The 22,054-nt window shown below is 35.2% G+C and overlaps 1 pseudogene; it reads left to right on the top strand.

Annotated features, from left to right (window-relative positions):
• The first annotated feature begins 745 nt into the window (after window positions 1-745).
• Window positions 746-21,236, top strand: LOC132938883 (uncharacterized; annotated as a pseudogene).
• Window positions 21,237-22,054: the final 818 nt, after the last annotated feature.

Genomic DNA, 22,054 nt, shown 5'->3' with positions numbered 1-22,054 from the left:
ACTTGAAGTGGAGTTTATGTAGATTCTTATAGGTTGAGATGCATTTTACGTGGTATTTGTGATTTGGATTAGATCTTTGGGAACGTAGCGTTTGGATATGGATGTAGGATGCCTTCTCTACATAGCTTAATATTATTGAAGGATCGTTGGGTTTATAAAGAATTGAAATAACAGTATTGTCACGGTAGGATAGTAGAGTGAATATATCAAAAGTTAACTCATACTTGGTGTTAGAACAAACGCAATAGTTAAGTTAACTTCTGTCTGAATTCTGTTTAAAGTCTCCATTAAATAAAATATTTTAGGATGGGCACTTGTAAATTCTTTATTCAGCTTTGAATGGAACGATTTGCAACAATTTGTAGTCCTATCAATATTTTTGTCAAATAAATAGACGATATACCATACAACGATAAAAGTACGTAGATTATATCTTCATCATTATCTTAATTTTTAGAAAATAAAAATGTGAATGCTTACGATGAAGATTCTCTAAGCATTAACTCGTTTGATGATAACGAAAATGATCTTGATTTTATTTTTAAATGTAAGTGTGTATAATTGATTTCTAGAAGAATTCTACCTATTTATTTATAGTGCTACAGCGTCCAGGTGGAGCTGGGCCACTGTATTTCGAAGGACCTCTCGATTATGTCCGAGAATAATAATAGGTTTATGACGCCTTAGAAACTGACTTGACAACTTAAACTGCTACGCCTTAAAAGATGTGTGGGTAGGCAACATTATGTGCATCGCGACTTCTATGGTGATGAAAGATGATGAATTACAAGGTAATTAGGATGCGACAATTTAGTTATGGGCGGGGGATGTCTCTGTGGTCCAATCGGTATGGTGCAATTACCACAAAGCTCACATGACTTGGACAAACCTTAAAATTAACTTAAAATACTGAAGTCTGTCAAGCAGCAGGCAGAAGTGGAGAGCAACGCTGACCTGGACGACCTGGGTGGACTCTCACACACTTCAGGTGCTGGCGGACTTACGCTGTGAAAGGCAATTCTTGACGGAAAAGCCCGCGGCCTTTCAGTGAGAGAGCTCTGCACGGTCTATTTTCTTAAAGGCCAGACCGGACTAATCATTTTTAACAGAGACCAGGCCTGACTGGACCAATAAAATAAAAATGAAGCAGGACTGGACCAGACTGATATAATTTAATAAAGACCAGGACCGGACTGACACATTTTAACAAAGACCAGGACCGAACCACCGGACTGATTCATTTTAACAGAGACTCGGACTGGACCGAACTGGACCAGACCGATAAAGTAAAAATGAAGCCAGACCGAATGATTGTTTTATTACGATAATCGTTATTTATTAAAAGTTCATTTACAGTTTAATTTTGTTGTTCTGTTATTGCTTATTCTATTTAAAAATTGTAATGTGCTAAAAATACAATAATTACCTAAGTCAGTAATAATGTAAATCCTCAAGAAACATACTTATATAGCACTAATAATATTCCGAACTAAAACTAAATAACCACTTTATGTCACTGATTCTAAGTTCCATTGTTTTTATCATTTTATAGTATAGGTATTGACATTTAAATTTGTTGGCGTTTAAACATCAAATATTAAACATAATATTCAACATATTATGTACTTACTGTTTTATTTTAGAACTACCTAATATTGATAATATTAAAGGCTACGTTTAGATAATTATAATATATTCTATGTACTCTCGCTCTTACATATTCAAATCCTATTTTGTAAACCGCAAAAAATTATTTATTTATGAATCAAACAACTCAAACAGACGATTTAACTTACAGATTCTGCATGATACTGCAATGATCGCCTGTATTCAATCACCTGGTGTTTTACTTTTAGTAGCTATTGTAAATTGTAATAAATATTATTTAATATATATTATATCGTATCGAAGATATTAAGTATATTATTGTAGACTTGTAATTTTGGTAATATGATGTGTGGTGGAAAAGTTACCGTTATGGCTCAGTGAGGCATTTTCAATCGTAGCAACCCACATTATAGAGGTCCTGTGGCGTCTATGAAGTACTTGTTTGATGATTCATTAAAACAATCCCAACTTGGTTAAGTACGTTTTATAAATGTAAATAAACCACTTTCAGCCAAATCAAAAGATATTTCAACCGTTTATAAATCACCTATAACATTTAATAATAAATAATACATTTTTATTTCATTTAATTTCATATATATATATATAATATATAATATAAAATAAAGAAAACTCATCAGATGGTAACCAAACAACAAATCGAATCGAAACTAAAATCCAAAGACCACTATGACCAGAAAATCACACTTCTGACGTTTAACGTAAGCGATAAAGTTCTCGTTAAAAAAAAAAACCCAGTAAAGGCAAATTAGGACGTAAAAATCTATAGGACCATATCCTGTGATAGAAGTCCATACGGATTCTCCCAACGCCACTATTCTCAAATGTAATAAGCAGACGCGATTACACAGGAACCTGTTAAGATTATTCCACGAGTAACTCCTACTATGTTTCAGGGTGTTAGTCATAATCATAGCTGAAATATCAGAAAACATGGACAAGCATGTACATTGTACACGTAACGCCACTCAGAAATACTACTGGTCTTTATTTTGAATCAACAAAGTGTTCAAATAAAGTATAGTGGTTAACTACCTCACTGCGTGTTTCATTTATTTAGTTGTGTTATAATAGCGGAGCTGAAATATTATTAATAACAACATAGATATTATTGTTCATAAAGGCATTTGGAGAAAATAAACGAATAGACCAAATAAAAACGGAAAATTATTATGATTCATAATAATTTTATTATTTTCTTGTATTCAATTTAATATAATGAAAATGTAAAGGCCTGGTCAGTTATTTTGACTTGGAATTGTTTATCTAAATATTGGAGAAATTACTCAGCCTATAGTGACTTCTTAAATAGATTTGTTGATTCTTTCAATGGGGAAATTAATTATCAGTTCATTAAAATTCAATACATCCACCAATAGTATCCTACCTCTAAGGAGTAAAGAGTACTCATATTGTGAAGTCAGTCACTCAGTTCGTATTTATTATGTATTTACTATTAATTGTATAATGCTCAAGAGAGATGAACGGACTGTACGTATATTATGTTAGCACCTGGATCTTTGTCACTATAGTTACAGCACTAGCTCTATTGTAAGTATATTAGGTATCTAAATGAGATACTGTAGGTAATGTATGTGTTAAATTTGAATTCAATGATATAAAATCATTGTTTACGACTAACGGTTTTGAGCGAATACCGTCACCGTATAATATTACTAAGATTATTTTATGATATTATTGTGATGAAAGTCATTTATTTTACTATTAGGCATTAGCAATACTCTGTAGGTTATATAAATGTTCGATGAAAAAATGCATTTGAAAATGTCAATAAAAAACCTGTTTTTTTATTTTTTAGATATTTTGGTTCCAAAAAAAACTATTTATGAGAACCCTTGTTTTATATTGTCAATTCGTAACTAATTGGAAACATTTTATACATTTTTTACTACAAAATACTTTGCACATTTTCGGAATTTCGATAAAATTTGTCAATATTAACTTATACTTTACTTACTGTAAATACTTATAAGAAAAACCACGACTACGCATCTTTAATATTTTTTAACCAATATTATAACAACTTATGAGGAACCCTGTATTACATTTTCAAGCATTCTGACCTAGTTAAAACATTTTTTTTCACTCATAGGTAATAACATTAAAAAAGCGGGTAAGTGGATACCGCTTTGCTGTACAGTAGGTTACAAGTGGGTCAATGTATAATGTAATGGGATGTAATGTAATGGGATTGTGTTAAACTTGAAGTCAATCATATAATATCATTGTATAAGAAAAACGATTCTGAACGGAGACGGTTTGTCTGGATATTTCATATTATTATCATTTTATTATAGCCTGTAAGTTGAATTAAAAATTAAAATATTATAGTTTTTATGGTGATAAACAAAGCGTTAGAAATTAAAATCCCTTTTTTAGCGGTTATTTGTAATTTGTCGGTGGTTTTTCCTGCGTCATTGAATAATTATTGAGAAAATCGAAACATGATTGTACTAAACTTGAAGTAAATCATATAATATCATTGTAATAAAACGATTCTGAGCGGAGACGGTTTGTTAATCTGAATTTAAGATTCTGAGCGGAGCAAGGAAGCTAGTGGTTTTACAATGATGTTTTTTTATCCTGTATACAATAGTATGTATTCTCAATAGTTTTCAAAAGCGCCGAAAAAACAAACAAAAAAATAATTAAAATCGGGAATTTTTAAGCAAAATCGGTTTTTCACTAAATCGAGTTTGGTTTTTGGTGTAACTCTAAAACAAATTATTATTAACTGTAGATACATGAAATTGTAACTGGTTGTTAATATAATATAATATGACCATTTTCTATACACGATTCAAAATGTAATATACAAGGCTATTAGTAAAAACCTACAGTCAACATTTTTTTCTTATAAGCATTTAAAGTTAGAATTTTTGCAAAAGTCGTAAAACCCACGAAAATGTGCTAATTATTTTGAGTTGGAAAATACCGTTATGGTAATAAAAATAATATTACAATTTAAAATAATGTTTAGCAATTCATTTTTGGTATTTAATTATAATATTTAATGGGATATCGAGTCAAATGCTTTTTAATATGAATAAATATAACCAAACATTTATCACATTGATGAAGTGTGGCATAAATACAATTAGACAGCAAAGTAAAAATAAATGCATTCTTTAGTACCTAGCCATTTTTTCTCTAAAATCATATTGGTTGAAATCAGGGCTTGGATTTTGAAAAAAATCCGATTTATGTTATTTACAATTAAAAAATTACACAATGTTTGCATTTATCGATATTTAGAATTAAAACGATATCCAAGTTTTGAGTTTATCATTATTTAGAACTGAAACGTTTTACAAGTTTTAAGTTTATCGTTATTTAGAATTAAAACGTTTTACAATGTTTTAGTTTATCGTTATAAAATATTGTTAATAGCTTAATACCTATTAAATTAAAAAATAATAACTAATGCGGGTAGCCGGGTAGGAGGTATTAGGTAATAGCATGGAAACGGAATAGAATATAATCAATATTTCGCTTCGCGTTATTTTTCGTTCAATGATATTCAATAAATTACGTTTTGCGTTATGTTTTGTTTAATGATATATAATATATTTTGTTAATTGTATTGTTATGTTTTGTTTTGTGGTATTTAATTATTTTTTACTATCGCTTTCCGTCATAATTACCCTTTGTTACCTTTGTTTACAAATTTCAATCGTTTTTTTTTGTCAAATATAACCTTATTATAGCGTTCGCAAGCCCTGGTGCAAAGTATTTGAAAATTCTACTAGTAGTTTATCCAGGACTTGGGGTTGGGACCCAACACGTATGTACAGGGCAATATACGTCGTGATCGCCGATCGGTAACATGTACCAGCGATAACGAACGCATTATTATAGCCTATAGGTACTCCCCGCGGTTGTCACCTGTTTCACACAAATTATCTTCCCCATTTTTGCCATAATATGTTATGATATGATTACCGATTCACTAAGACTAGTTTAGATCAATTTAAAATTAAGTTGGCAAAGATTGTTTTAGTACAATCATTCATTTTCATGTTTTTTGAGCAGTCATTATATTATGTATACAATATTATAATTTAAAGTAGGCAAATTAATTAAATAATATTAAGCCTGGGCATAAACGCGTTAAAAAGTTAAAAGTTAAGTTAATTTTAACTTTTAACTTAACTTTTTAAAATTTAATTTTCATTAACTTAATTTTTAACTTAATTTGTTTTAATTGATATAAACTTAATAAATAACGAGTTACTTTTAATCAGATTCAAGTTAAGTTAATTTATAAATAATTAAATTATAAATACAATTATTATTGATATCTGATTCATATTGTATATACATTTACTAGAATAGTAGAATAGGAAATACAATTTAATTTTATTTAATTCTCGTTCCATTAATCAGAATTGTTCAATAAAAATAACTTAATTAATTATATATAGGTATACCACTATACCTCGGCATACGGGCATAGGTAGTGTCCAAAGGTCCATAGGTAAAAATTTTAAATAACAATATTAAATAGTAAATACTAAATACTAATAACTAATAAGTAATAACAACGAATAAATATATATATATTAATATATTATATATATATATATATATATATATTTAATTCGTGCTAATAATTAATACATAATATGATGTGATATGGGTAAAACTGTAAAAGCCAAAAGGTACAACGCATAAATCACAAATGTACAATTTACAAGTTACAAGAATATAATATTATAAAATATTTTCGTCATAAAGACATAAATAACCAAATAAGTTATTAATTCTGTTATGGGTTATGCTCATATTATGTATTTATAATGTTTGTATTTATAAACATAAATTGCCATTTGTCATTAGAATCATTAGATAAAAATATAAAATATAAAAATAGTTCTTGGTCGTTCATTTTGTGTTCGCCGTTCTTACAGCACGCACGACTTCACTACAAGTACACCAGCATCAATATCGCATGAAACTCAACGCATTCGCTAAAGACCACACAGAAATACATCAGATCAATCTGCGCTAACAAACGAAGTTTTGCTTAGTGTAAAAGACCATTTCAAGCAGTCCCGAATAAAAGACGATCGTTTTGATGTATTTGGCAAAAACGTTGCTATGAAGTTGCGTGATTTATCTAATTCACAGAGAGTTTTGGCCGAAAAACTCATCAATGACATTCTATTTGAAGCTGAAATGAACAATTTAACTATTTCACACAAGTTGGTGCAACAAAACCAACAAAACTATGGACCATATAGTTATGATTCAGCTTCTCCTTCAACAAGTCATTCCACTGGCAGCGATAAAAGTTATGAAGTATATAATTACCCACAAACACGGATTCAGACGGAGTTCAACAATCAATCGTTTATTCCATTCAATTCAGTGCAACATTCGCCTCAAATTGAAAGTTCATCAGAGAACTCACGACACACACTTGTATCTTATATTTCCAATTTTAGTAACGATAATAATAATAACCATTGAGTTTTAGTTGTAGTTTTCATGATTTAAATTATCTACTATATTATAGTGATAAAAAAGTAATAATTTTCTTTTTTCATTATCTATTTTTTAGTACCAAAAAAGGGATCCAGTTTTTTTTATTTTTCATGCTTTTTCTATAACTCATTTTTATATTTAAAAATAAAGGATTTAATATATTATGTTATGTTTGTAAACTATTAATATTATTTTCATAACGAAAAATTTACTTACCTTTAAGTAATCTTTATGTAATACTTTATACATTGCTTCACACGTTTCAGGTATAATATACCCAAGAGCTTGTGGTGATATAATAGTTGAAAATTTAAGGTCTTCGTAACGTCTTCCCGTAGCTAAAAATCTGAGCGTTGCTGTCAACCTTTCGTGTGGGGAGATTGATTTCCTCATAACTGTATCTTTTTTTTTAATGAATGGTGTCACTAATGAAAGAAGTTGGAAGTACGTTTCTTCGTCCATTCGCAAGTAATTATGCCAGTCTTTCGGAAGCAACTTGAATTCGGTCAACAGATTAATGTGAGAATATTCGTTTCTTTTTTGTAACCAATTTTTACACCACAGTCTACGTTTACGTTTTTTAATTTTATTATTTTTCATGGCTATCAACAACCCTAAAACAGCAAGCGCGTCTTCGTTGGTAGCCATGTCTCTACAGTATAAAATAAATACAATATAAAACTTGCCACGGCCGGACAGATTCGCCGGAACGTACTATGTGAGCGCTGCGTCAGTCCGGCCGACCGGTCTCCGGCGGCCTGTGCAGGCATAACTGACAGGCCGACCGGACCGTGTGTGGCTACCTTAAGTATTAAATAATAAATATTAAATATTGTGTATCAGTTTTCGTATAACCATGTCATTATCTGTGAAGTACGTTTATTAATTTTTTTGATTCAATGTTTTAATTACTTAATTTTTGCAATTCCATCAATACCTACTGACTACTTAGTACCTTCAGTCTACACTATAATAGAAGATTTCTTAAACTCGTTGGTAAGTATTTCAATCTTTATGTTTTATTATTATTTTGTATTTTATTAAGTTGATTTTAAATTTCTAATAATATAAATAGTATAAAGTAATAACGATCTAATATCATCTCATTAGATATTCAGAATAATTATAGTTACAATTGCTTAATTTATATTTTAATTTTCAGTTGAAATAATAAATTGTCATTTGTAAAATATCTAATGATGTGTGAACAACAATCCACCAGTGAAGTAGTGAATATAAGAACAGCCGATAATAAACCAAGATGGTCATATTATATTAGTCATTTTCAACAAATTTGTGATACATCTACCAAAAACTTGATTTTTAATTGTCTTCTTTGTGGCCATAAAGAGAAACCAATTTCCACATCAAATACTTCAAACTCAAATTTGAGAACTCATATTAAAGTATATAAATTGTTATTTAAAACACATAATAGTGTAATAATATACTATGTAGTAACATCATGATAAAGCTTATAATATTTTTGATATGAAAAGTACCTAATTCATAGTTAGTACATAGAGCAGTGTTTGAATTAAGGGAAAACGAGTGAAGGAGTACCTCTAGTTTAAAAAAAATAGTTTAGAGTACCTACCGGTACTTATTATAATCTAGGTATTCAATAGTTAGATATCTTCGGGTTGATAAGCAGTTTTTTTTTACACTGCATCCCCCCATTGAACTTTTTTCCAATTCAAGTAGTGAACATAAGTAAGTAACAAATTAGTTGAGTATAAATAAATGATTGAAGCCTGAGATGATATTATATTACCATATTTTAGGCTTAAACATATTTTAACTGTTGTTATACCTAGTCAATAAAAATAAAATTAGAACAATTTTTTGTGAGAAATTAATTTAAAAAATAATGTTAATGAAAATATGTAATAACTGTTTCTGTACCTTTGGTTTATTGAAATATTAAATTATAATCACAGAACTCATAAGAATACTGAATGAATATTCCTGTAAAACTAAAACATACATACTACATAGATAATATTTCATAATTATGTTTTTTTTAATGAATTTATCTGGTTTTCAGATTATGCATTCTTAAAAAAATTAAACAATTTTAATGATTGTGCAAAAAAAAGATCATCAACAACAAACATTGTTGAATCTAATAAACAATTAAAGCTGTGTGAAGTGGGTAAAATACCAGTTAGAAAACTAAGTGATGGTGAATTTAACGATGCCAATTTAAAACTGATTATTGATACAGTATCTCCATTTTCCTTAATCGAGCACCCTGCTTTTATAACATACTGCAAATTAACTTCAAACAAGATTCCTGTTTCAAGACGAGTATTAGTTCGTAGGATCGAAACTTTGTATGGTAAAATGATTGAAGAAATGATAACTGATTTTGAAAAGATCAAGTATGTATGCTTAACGTGTGATTGTTGGAGTATATTTCATAGGTAAATATTGAGAATATTGTAATATATTATTACTTATTTTAGTTTTTAAAAGTAGTCATAATTATTAAAGTTTATATTATTACTAAATTAAATTTTACTTGTATTTTTCACTTCTAATAATTGGTTTATAACATAATTTTTAATTTTTCATATTTATAATTTTAAGCACAGATAGATGAAATTATTTTAATTTCATTAGTATTAGTAATAACTAATAAATAAGAATAATATAATAGTATAGTGTGTAGGTAATATATATACCCATATTAGTTGTGAATTTTTTTATTTTAACATAATATAATATTTAATCTAATTTATTAAGACTTAGTATTACAAATTACAATACTTAATAGCATATTAATTGTTATTTTTATTTAGGTATATTATTTATAACTTCAGTTTTTATTTTGTTATTATAGATCATATATTGGTTTCACTGTCCATTGGCTTAATCCCGAAACACTTAAAAGTTATTCTAAAGGTCTTGCTTGTAGGCGTATTTTTGGACGACATACATTTGATAACTTAGCAGAATGTGTAGATAAAGTAATTAATGAGTTTAAGCTTAAAAACAAAGTCACTTTAATAGTTACAGATAATGCTGCTAATTTTGTTAAAGCTTTTAGGTAAGTAAAATGTTTTTTTTTTTTACTCAGACTTATTAAAGACAATTTTCACTGCTTTGGTTTATTGTTTTTTTATTAATTAATTTTTCAATTTTATTACTTTTAGAGTCTTTAATAGTGACTGTGAACAAGGTACAGAGGATACAGTAGATGATGGAATTGATGTTCCTGACGTGAATGAGATTCCTATGAATGTCGAAGTAACAGATTTATTAGAAACCCAGGTCATTGAAAGTTCATTTTGTTTTTCATTGCCTCCACATCAAAGATGTGCAGCCCATACACTTAACTTAATTGCTACTGTTGATGCTAATGATGCTGAAAAAGATGCAGCATATAAAGCAATAAGTAAATAAGTATTTTCAAAGTGTCAGGCTATATTCAATAAATAAAACCAGTCAGTATTAAGTTCTGAAAAAATTAAAGATCACCTTGGACGTTATATTATTACTCCTAATACCACTAGGTGAATTAAATAATTATTTAATTTAATAAGTAGTAAATATCTTAATTAATGCATACATTTTTATTATTATATATTTACTAGCTGATCCCGTGCACTTCGTTGCCCGTTAAATGTATCAACTCTATATGACTTAAACTTTGTTCAATTCGTTATTTAATATTCGGTGTATAGTATTCAAAATGTATCTTGACTTTTCCGTTTCCCAGAATAAAAATTCTGATACGCAGCAGTACATCAACAGGTAGACAATCTACCTGAGGTAGATCACGGACCCCGTGCTGTTTGTACGTATGATTTAACTCTAAAGTATCAAATTTTTACCAAGTTTGTCGTTTGTACTTAATATAATCAATTTATACAAAATCCTATTCTAAAGAATATCATTTGACTATTCTAACCGATTATCGATTGTGACCATGCGATTACCGGATTTCCTAAGCTGAAAAGTTTGCCCCCCATCATCCGGTGATCGACGACGATATTTTGGATAACCATCCTGTCCGGATTGTGTCGCAATGGTAAACAGTTTCGGAAAACCTTTTGAACATTTTCCGTTTTGCATACACGGTGAATTCATGTTAAATGTACCACATGGGCCATGAATCATGTTTCTACTGACGACATTAAATAGGGAAGGATCTTCTTGTTGATTTGGCAACTCAGCACTAAGAACTAAATCGATGTCATTTGGCCTTAATTTATCGTTGAGCCACACTAAGAGATGAACATGAGGCAATCCTCTTTTTTGCCATTCAATAGTATACATATAACACCTAACTCCACCATATATTTTTTCTTTTGTAATTAAATCTATAAGTTTTTTCACTTTCAAATTGAAAACGCATGCGATAATATCATTCCGGTCAGCTGGTATTTGATTAGTAAATAAACATGATTGAATATCTGGCCATTGAGGATTGCACGTCATCGTAATAAAAAGATCTGGGCGTCCGTAATTTCGTACGTACACCATGGCATCTTGTTTACGTTGCTGCATGTAGCGTGGACCACCAACAAATGAAGATGGTAAAATCACTCTCTGGCCAATTTGATCTGGGTTTCCGTCAGCTTGCATTGCATCTTGAAGGTCAGTGTAAATTTCAGTTCGTAATTTAGTTTGATTTGCTCTTAGATATTGAAGCCGTTCAGTTTCAATTTTCGCGTACATATCGACAATGTATTGATTCAAAAGTTTACCGTATTTAAGTGTATTATTAGAATTTTCTCTGACTTGAAGTCTATAAGAGTAAAAGTCCATGGCGGAAACCGTTTTATTAAGAGGAATTTTTGTAATTGGATTAACTTGCGAAACATCAATAGAATAACCATTCTGTCCATAACAAAACATTAGAGGATACTGTAAGGCATCGTACGAACGATGAATTTCACTTACGCGTGTTAATGTATCATCTCGAGCTCTTAATACAATATCTCTCTTTGAAAATTCTTGGCCGACAATTAATATGGCTACTTCATCAGTTTGAGGAGTATTATATCGACCATGATGCTCTGCTTGTGGTTTTCTGTCGGCCCTAATAACAATCTTAAATTCATCTAGATTGGACGGCATCAAATCGAGTGCACTCTTAAAACTACGAATGTACGAATTATTTCTATGCAACATTTATTGCAAATCATATAATATTTGTTTATCTGTATTGGGAGCAATAGACAAACGCCTTTTCACTTCATTCTCTGAGTCACCTGTAAAATATATCTGTAAAAACTTTGGTTCTTCAGTACCGGTGGGTAATAAAGAACCAGCCAAATGATAGACTTGACCTTGAACTTTAAATGTTGGCATGAAATTTCCATGTCTAATTTCTGTTGCACCAAACGATGTCATTTGAAAAGCCGAATTATAAACACGTATCATGTCAAAAAAATATTTTGAATTATTGTGAGAAAAATTTAAGAGACTTTTTAATGGTTCAGGTGGATCCGCAATGTCTTCCAAAACAACTTTTCCTCCTGAACAACAAAAACCTGCAGGCTCTTTGGATCATTTCAATGCACGACAATAATTACATTTTAAATTCATATTTCCAATGATAACGTGAGAATTATTTTTATAATCTATTAATTTATCATAAGTAAATGCCGACATTTCACGGCAACGCCATGGAACTTGTTGTTCATCTAAATGTTCGTTGTTATTAATATTGTTTTCATTAATACTACCAACACTATTGGTAACAGATATATTATTTATATTATTGTGGCGGCGCAGCCGTCACATGATTTCTCCCCAGACGACGTAGACACTGTAAGGCGTTGGTCACTCCCCACCAAACCGACGGTTGGTTGCGCACGGCGGCTACGGTCTAGCCGCCGTCCGAACCGACCTCCTGTTTTTCCGCTACTTCGCGACAATATACACGTACGCCATGCACCTCTCGCTCACTAGTTTACACACATGCCAAAACCTCGTGACCAACGCTTCTGACTCGTCGGGTGGACACTTACGTTCCATCATACTTTGACTGTACTATTTACGTTCCCACATGTTTTTGTAATAAATAAACCTTATCAACCAAACGGCCTTGTTATTCTCGTTGAATAAATTCATCACGATTACGTGATCTGTTGGAGTCAACTGGCACCAAACGCGCCGATATCTCCACATTGGTGACCTCGATATTCGTACACGCGTACCGCTTACCCCGTTAGTCCGATCAGTCCATCGCGAGTGAATTATGTCAAACGCGTCCGAAAATGTGCAAGGCGGAAACAGCAACGCGAGCACCCCACCTCCGCCCAACGTTAACGCGACACCGCCTGACGTAGCCGCCGTCGCCCGCCTTCCTGCCTTTTGGAGGCACGCGCCGGAGCACTGGTTCACCCACGCAGAAGCAACCTTCGCGTGCCAGCGCATTTCAACAAACAACTCACGCGTGAACCACGTGTTGACCACGCTCGATGAAGAGGGCATTCGCGCGGTCGCCGACCTGCTCGGGTCCTCAGCCACGTACGAAGGAATCCGTCGTCGCCTCATCGACGTTTTCGGTGTCCCTCGATCTACGCGTTTCCGCGAGATTGTTCTCCCCGGAGGCATCGGTGACCGCCGACCCTCGCAGCTGCTCAGAGACATGCGCAACGCCGCCCCGCAAGATCTCGGGGAAGTTGCGCTCAAGGAATTTTGGCTACAGAAACTGCCCACCAACGTCCTAGCAATATTATCTAGCATTGATGAACCCTCGCCGCCCGTGCAGATCGGGTCACGGAGGTCTGCAGCTCACAGCGAGTGGACGCTGTTTCCGTTCCCGACGACCGTCTCTCGGAGCTCGCGAAGGCGGTGCAATCACTGACGCAACAAATGCAAACCGTCGTTGCTCGCACGCAGCACCTCCCGAGTGGAAGCAACACTCGCGCGGTCAACAACACTCCGCGGCAGTACACGTCTTCGCGTCACGGCTCGTCCCGAAACACGGACACGTGCTTCTATCACGCCAAATTCGGAAAAAAGGCAAAAAGGTGTCAGTCACCCTGCAGTTTCGAGGACGCAGACGACAAGCCACGCGGCTCACCGTCGCAAGCGGAAAACTAGCTGCCGCAGCCAAGGCACCCGCCCTTCGTGCTGTGGTCTCCTCAATGCGGGCCCACATCAACGACCAGCGCTCAGGTAGGTTGTTTCTCGTCGATACCGGCGCCGAGATTTCGGTCATACCTTACGACCACAACCGCCGACAACAATCCAACATCACACTCACCGCCGCCAACGGCACACGCATACAAACATACGGACCGAAAACCCTCGTCCTCGATTTCGGTCTCGCCTGGCCGTTCACTTGGACATTCGAGATGGCCGAAGTCACTAGCGCCATCATCGGAGCAGATTTTCTTCATTACTTTGGCCTCCTCGTCGACATTAGGCGCAATCGCCTGGTCAATCCGGTCAACCAGAAATCTACGAAAACCACGCGCACTTCGAACGCGAACGCCCTGTTTCTCGCTGCCGCACGCACACCTGACTGGACTGATATACTGCGAGACTTCCCGAACGTCACCTATGAATCCCCGGTGCCCAAGAAATTTCTCCACGACGTGGAACACGTGCTGCCGACCACGGGCCCACCTTTATCGCCCGCCCGCGACGACTACCGCCAGACAGACTCGTCGCTGCCCGCCGCGAGTTTGATCACATGCAGGAGCAGGGCATTTGTCACCCGTCGTCAAGCTCCTGGGCAAGCCCGTTGCTGCTGGTATCAAAAAAGGACGGTACATGTCGACCTTGCGGAGATTACCGTCGCCTCAATAACGTCACCACCCAGGATCGCTACCCACTGCCGTATTTGCAAGACTTTACGGCCAACCTCGCGGGGCGAACGGTTTTCACCAAGCTGGACCTCATCCGCGCTTATCACCAAGTGCCGATCGCGGTTACTGACGTCCACAAAACGGCGGTCACGACACCGTTCGGGCTATTTGAATTTCCCGTAATGTGCTTCGACCTCCGGAACGCCACGCAGACGTTTCAACGACTTGTGAACTCGATCCTCAATGGTCTCGATTTCGTCTTCGCCTATGTCGACGACGTCCTTATCGCATCAACAAACAGAACCGAACACAATGACCATGTTCGCGCGGTCCTCGAACGTTTCGAAAAATATGGAATCGCCATCAACCCGGACAAGTGCGTTTTTGCAGTACCGTCGCTCATCTTCCTGGGGCACGTCGTTGACTCTCAGGGCTCACTCCCAAACCCGGAAAATGTCACAACCATTCGTCAGTGGCCGCAACCCAAAAGCAAAAAGGAACTGCAGCGCTTCCTGGGATCACTCAATTTCTACCACCGTTTTATCCCAAAGGCCGCCGCACTGCAAACCCCGCTGTACGCGCTTTCGGCGCAAGTTAAAAAACGCGACAGTCCCCTCGCCTGGACTGAGGCAGCACGCACAGCGTTCCACTCGTGTCGCGAAGCTCTAGCCAGCACGCTACGCTTAGCTCATCCGTCGCCCAGCGCACGTCTACGGTTATGCACCGACGCGTCAAACGTCGCCGTCGGAGCGGCGCTGGAGCAGGAACACGCGGGAACGTGGCAACCACTCGGGTTTTTCTCGCGCAAGCTCTCCGCTACACAATCGAGGTACAGCACATACGACCGGGAGCTCTTGGCTGCCTACCTCGCCACACAGCACTTCATGCACGCCATCGAGGGAAGACACACTACGCTCCGCACCGACCACCGTCCGCTAGTGTTCATGTTCACGCAAAAAACCGAGAAGCTGCTCGACCGCCAAGCACGCCACATCGCTTTCCTGTCTCAATTCCTACACGACGTTGAGCACGTCAGCGGCGAAAGTAACGTGGTCCCGGACGCACTGTCGCGGCTTGAACTGGCAGCACTACACCAAGACTCGCCAGACCTTAACCAGTGGGCGGCGGATCAGGCGAACGACGCCGAGTTACAGAAAATATTGTCGGGCAGCACACCTACATCGCTGGTATTGAGCGCACGAACGACTCCAAGCGGTCCTGTGTTTTTTGACACGATCAACGACCAGTCGAGGCTTTTCGTACCAAAGATACACAGGAAGAACACGTTTTCGACACTACATGGACAAGCCCACGGCGGCACTGCGGCGACGGCTCGACTTATTAAAAACCGTTTTTGCTGGCCAGGCATGGATCGCGATATACGGCTGTGGACCAGATCATGTGAAAAATGTCAGAGATCAAAGGTACATCAGCACACCGTCTCGCCACTCACGCCATTTGCCGTTCCGGATCGTCGTTTTGGGCACATTCACATCGACCTGGTAGGACCGCTACCCGTATCAAACAACGCGAAATACATGCTGACATGCGTCGACCGTTTCACGCGTTGGCCGGAGGCGTGGCCCCTTTCTGACATGTCCACACACACGGTCGCAACCACGCTCGTCACACAGTGGATCGCGCGCTTTGGAGTCCCCGACACTGTCACCACCGACCAAGGTCGTCAGTTTGAGTCAGATCTTCTTAAGTCACTCGTCAGTACCTTCGGCATCAACCACATCCACACATCACCGTACCACCCCCAGGCGAACGGGATGGTCGAACGCTTCCACCGAACCTTGAAGGCAGCACTAACGGCGCAGGAGTCGCCCCGTTGGTCTGAGCGTTTGCCCATAGTGCTACTGGCGCTGCGCAACACTGTCAAACAGGGAATCAACACTTCTCCCGCTGAGCTGGTTTATGGTACCACACTCCGTCTTCCGGGAGAGTTTTTCCACGCCGCAGCGCCGGAATCGACTCCGCACGACCTGGTTACCACACTCCGCAGTTCGATGGCTCAGCTCCGGCCGGTAGCGGGAACGAGTAATGATTCCACGAGGCGCATCTTCATGCCGGCGCAGCTCGACACGGTCAGTCATGTGTTCCTACGGATAGTAGCGCACCGCCCCCCCGCTACAGCCGCTATACGAAGGCCCTTATGCCGTCCTCGAACGCCGGGACAAGTTGTTCAAGCTGTAACTCAGCAACAGGACATCCTGGATAGCAGTGGATCGGCTCAAGCCAGCCTTCGTCCTGCGAGACGACCCATTGGCCGATCACTCATATGCCGCCCATGTCATCAATCGCCAGTTTTCAAAGTCAAAAACCCAACAAGTTTGTTTTTCTCCTCCGGGGGGGGGGGGGGGGGAGTAATGTGGCGGCACAGCCGTCACATGATTTCTCCCCAGACGACGTAGACACTGTAAGGCGTTGGTCACTCCCCACCAAACCGACGGTTGGTTGCGCACGGCGGCTACGGTCTAGCCGCCGTCCGAACCGACCTCCTGTTTTTCCGCTACTTCGCGACAATATACACGTACGCCACGCACCTCTCGCTCCCTAGTTTACACACATGCCAAAACCTCGTGACCAACGCTTCCGACTCGTCGGGTGGACACTTACGTTCCATCATACTTTGACTGTACTATTTACGTTCCTACATGTTTTTGTAATAAATAAACCTTATCAACCAAACGGCCTTGTTATTCTCGTTGAATAAATTCTTCACGATTACGTGATCTGTTGGAGTCAACCGGCACCAACCGCGCCGATATCTACACATTATCATCATTATTATCGCTGTTAATATTGCAGTTATCTGGCGAGCCATTGTTATTTTGACTTAATCTAAGTAAACGTTGACGTTTTATTATATTCGATGAACGACCTAAATTAATTTTCCTTTTCATTGTGATAAATTTTAATAATTAAAAGAAACGAATACAAATTTAAAAATTATAGAAATTAAATTAAATTAAAAGTAAGTTATTATTAGTTGATCGCGCCGGGAACGATACAATTATAGCTCGTGCGCCCGGTACAGCAATACTTGTACGCAACGTTCACACACCGATCGACTTGTGTTTGTGTGTATATATGTTATAGCGACTCAAAGGAAGTGGACGGGTTCGCCGTGCAAGACCAGAGAGTGCTAGTGTGTGGTGGGTGTGTGAGTGTGTAGATGTGATAGTGTGTAAGCTTATAAAATAATGACAGAAAGGTAACTCTATTTAATAATGGATAACACGGTTGCTGGTAAAAATGGTTGTTGTATTGTACACAAAATAAACAATTATTTGTGGACACAAGGAATATAAAAAATCACAGCAACATAAAGGTATAAAATATGACTAATAATATTGTGGCCCTTCTGGCCCAACAGGATATAATAATAAATAATAAATAATAAATAATAAATAATAAACTCACAATTTGGACGGTGCACGGCTGGCCAGCTGCTACCCTTGCCTGTATAATAGTTTTATAATAGACACACAACAATAATAATATAAATTCACTGGCTATTCAAGCCAGACAATAATTTAAATAGCAATAACTAAGTACAGTTATAATATGATACTGTTTAAAATAACCCGACGATTAGCGTTGCGGTATATGCCAACAAAATAATAAAATATGCAAACGGCTATTAGAGCCGATGCTAACAATATAATATTTGTGGCGATTCGCGCCTATATACACAATGAATTATTACAATAATAATAACAGACACTGACGGCGATTCGCGCCTATAAAGAGTATAATAATATTTGTGGCGATTCGCGCCTATAATACACAATGAATTATTACAATAATAATAAAAAGACACTGGCGGCGATTCGCGCCTACAAAGAGTATAATAATATTGTTGGCTATTCGAGCCAAAAATGTATCTAATAAAATGCCGGCGATTAGCGTAATTTCGGCGTTGGCGTAACGGGATAGACTGACTATTCCGGCGGCCGTGTTAAAGCTTCCACACAGCGAGCCGTCGGCGGCTGCATTACATAATTCATTATCTACATTTATCTATTACATAATAATTCACGGACGACACAATTGACATAAAAATAATAAATACAAAACTTGCGGTGTGTGTGTGTGTGTGTGTGATCGGTCGGTGTGGACGGACTATTACGACGCTACCGCCGGCGCGAACATTAGTAATTTACTTATTATTAGTACTGTTTACTATTTAAATGCAGGCATCTTGAATATTCGACAATTCATCGATAGTCGATGCACAAACATTGAGCAGCGTTCCGACTTTTACGAAGCTTCTCTTAAAATGTCGGTCGGTCCGTCCTTCGTTCACTATAATGCGGTGAATTTCTATAGAATATGCGAGAAATTGTGTTTTTTTTGTATTAACATAGATTATATTATTTTATGCACTTGAGTTATTATTGATTAGATAATACTATAGTATGCGAGAAATTGTGTTTTTTTTGTATTTACATAGATTATAATATTATTTTATATATTTAATCTATGGTATTGATTTAAGTTATAATATAATAATTAAATAATAATTATAATTATAGTTTTCCATTAGCAACGAATAACGATATGAACTATCACGTCGCGCAACGGTGATATGGAAGGGGAAGTTTGGGCGGCCACGTCTAGCCGCCGTCCGTTGCCGTACCGCGAACCTCACCCACCCAGTCTACATAACTGGTCATTATTTATGATAATTGATAACTCCTTTGTTTTTAAAGTTAGAGAATCGATCAAAAGCCTTAAACCTTCTCCGCAATGAGCTTTTCAATTTAAAAAAAAAACCATAGCGATCGGTTCAGTAGTTTCCGAGAACATATCACTCAAAAGTTTTCATTTTCACATTTATATATTAGATATATAAATTTAAATTGGTCATAATTGATAGTTTATTTAGTATCATGGTTAATAATATATCCTATGGGCTATGGCTAATAATAGTAATTTGTACATTAATTACTTATTATTCATTGTTTTAGGTATTATTTTTTCTACTCATACAAATTTAAATTAAAACTGATTTTAACATTTTACTATTTTCATTAATAACTATTGTAATTAATTTCAGGTGGAATTCCTTTTATGATGCTATGAAATGTATAATGACCAATATTGATAAGATAAATATACTTTGCATTGACTTACAGTTGCCGTCTATATCATCACCTCGTGAAGTTTCATTTTTAAAGGAATATTGTGATGTATATTAATTTTTTTTTGAAAGTTATTATGAATCCAAATTTTCTAAGTTTTAAAATGGTTATACATTTCTTATCAAATAGGTGATGAAACCGATAGCTAAGGCTTTGAATTTATTACAAGGTGTGAAGTTTGTTTCACTTGGGTATTTGCTGCCAACAATTATTAGTGCTATTCACAAAGCATTAAATGATATAAACGGAGTAAATTTGTGTAAACCTTTGGTTATTGCGCTAAAAAAAGGACTAAATAAAAGGTATTAAATATATTATATATTATTTAAGTACTTGTAGGCTGTTACTAATTTAAACTTATAAATTATTCAGACTAATCGTTGATATTCTAAACAAAGTCTTTTTAAATCATTATAGGTAATATTTGTAACTAGTCATTTATCTCTGTTATGTTTAATTTAAGTAAGAATATTATCTAGTTGATGACATTGGTTTTTTTTATGTTTCAATTTTAAAATTTTCATTACTGGCTTTAAAATTAAAATAATTCTAAATTTAGTTATGCCATTTTGATCTAAGATTAAACATAATTTATTTTATTTATTATATTGAATATTGATTTCTCAAAATAAATAATTTTCACAAGAAAATGTATGATTCTTATAAATCAAATTATTTATATTGTTAATTAATTTGCAGATTCAATAGATATATGGACTCTACATCATGCCAAGTAGCTGCATGTTTAATACCAAAATTTAAGCTAAACTGGACAAATTCTGAAAATTGTAACGAAATTAAACAAACGTTTTTGGAGTTTATAACTGATAATGCTCAGTTAACAGAAACAAATCTTGCTGTAACTACCAGAGCTTCTACAGACAATAATAGTAGTGATTCTGAAGAAGACTTTTTTAGATTAAATAATTATGAAACCAATGAAAATAACGATATCCAAATTATAATAAACAATTATTGTTCAAACACAAACATTAAAAGTCCATTAGATTTGCCATTAGTTTTAAGAAACGCATATATACAATGTAACACAGCTATTCCTTCATCTGCACATGTAGAACGTTTGTTTAGTGCAGCAGGTCAATTATTAAATAAACGTAGAAGATCAATGGCTGACGAAAATTTTGAGATGACTCTTGTTAAAATTCAATAAATATTTTACTGATTCATAAGTTTTGCTTAGGTTTCTGAAAAAGTATTCAGTTGAAAATTAATGCCATGTTATTTTTATTTATTAATTAAAACATGTATATTATATATTTATATTATTATCTATTAAAATAAATCAAAAGATTATTTTTATAATATCTTATTTTGTATACATTATTTTGTATAACCTAACCTAACAAATTTAGTTTAATGTCTATTTTCTGAGTAATAATATTAATGAATTTTATTATTTCAAACCATATGACTAGCTATTTATATATTGAAAAAAAAAATATTGACTTAACTTAAGTTAATAAGTTAATTGAAAGTTTCCATATAACTTTTAACTTAACTGAGTTAAGAAAAAAATTAGATTAACTATTAATTTTAAACTTTTCAAAATGGATTCTATAAACTTAACTTAACTCATTTAAAAATTATCATTCACTTGCCCAGGCTTGAATAATATAGTAACAAGTAATATTTAATGTTTGAAAAACATTTAGCATAGAACGCCACAATACTGTATTCTAAATGTCTACATTTAAAAAAAAATTCATCCAAAGATTTATTTATTTTGTTGTTATTCCCAGTAGATACTTGAAATGTACACCATGTTATGTTTATTTTATTATTTCCCATACATGATAAACATTTCAAAATATTTCAACTTGTTTTGAACTGTTTCAGGAAATTCTGTAACCGGCAATAAGACTTTATTTGTTGGGTCGAAAAGCTTGAGAATGTAATACAAGGCTCCCGTTATGTTGTGTCAACAGCTGTTGAAAAATATTAAAAATACCTTTTTTGTTTTATAATCAT

Source organism: Metopolophium dirhodum, chromosome 2 (genome assembly GCF_019925205.1).
Source record: "Metopolophium dirhodum isolate CAU chromosome 2, ASM1992520v1, whole genome shotgun sequence".
NCBI lineage: Eukaryota > Metazoa > Arthropoda > Insecta > Hemiptera > Aphididae > Metopolophium > Metopolophium dirhodum.
This window is presented reverse-complemented; position numbering and strand designations above follow the sequence as displayed.